Here is a 511-nt window from a genome sequence, read left to right as displayed (position 1 = left end):
TTCCAAAGAATAGCAAGGAGAGATAAGAAAGCCTTCCTCAGCAATCAATGCAAAGAAATAGAGGAAAACAACAGAATGGGAAAGACTAGAGATCTCTTCAAGAAAATTAGAGATATCAAGGGAACATTTCATGCAAAGATGGGCTCGAGAAAGGACAGAAATGATACGGACTTAACAGAAGTAGAAGATATTAAGAAGAGGTGGCAAGAATACACAGAAGAACTGTACAAAAAAGATCTTCATGACCAAGATAATCACGATGGTATGCTCACTCACCTAGAGCCAGACATCCTGGAATGTGAAGTCAAGTGGGCCTTAGAAAGCATCACTACAAACAAAGCTAGTGGAGGTGATGGAATTCCAGTGGAGCTATTTCAAATCCTGAAAGATGATGCTGTGAAAGTGCTGCACTCCATATGCCAGCAAATTTGGAAAACTCAGCAGTGGCCACAGGACTGGAAAGAGTCAATTTTCATTCCAATCCCAAAGAAAGGCAATGCCAAAGAATGCT

Source organism: Bison bison, unplaced genomic scaffold (genome assembly GCF_000754665.1).
Source record: "Bison bison bison isolate TAMUID 2011002044 unplaced genomic scaffold, Bison_UMD1.0 scf7180017864110, whole genome shotgun sequence".
Taxonomy (NCBI): Eukaryota; Metazoa; Chordata; class Mammalia; order Artiodactyla; family Bovidae; genus Bison; species Bison bison.
This window is presented reverse-complemented; position numbering follows the sequence as displayed.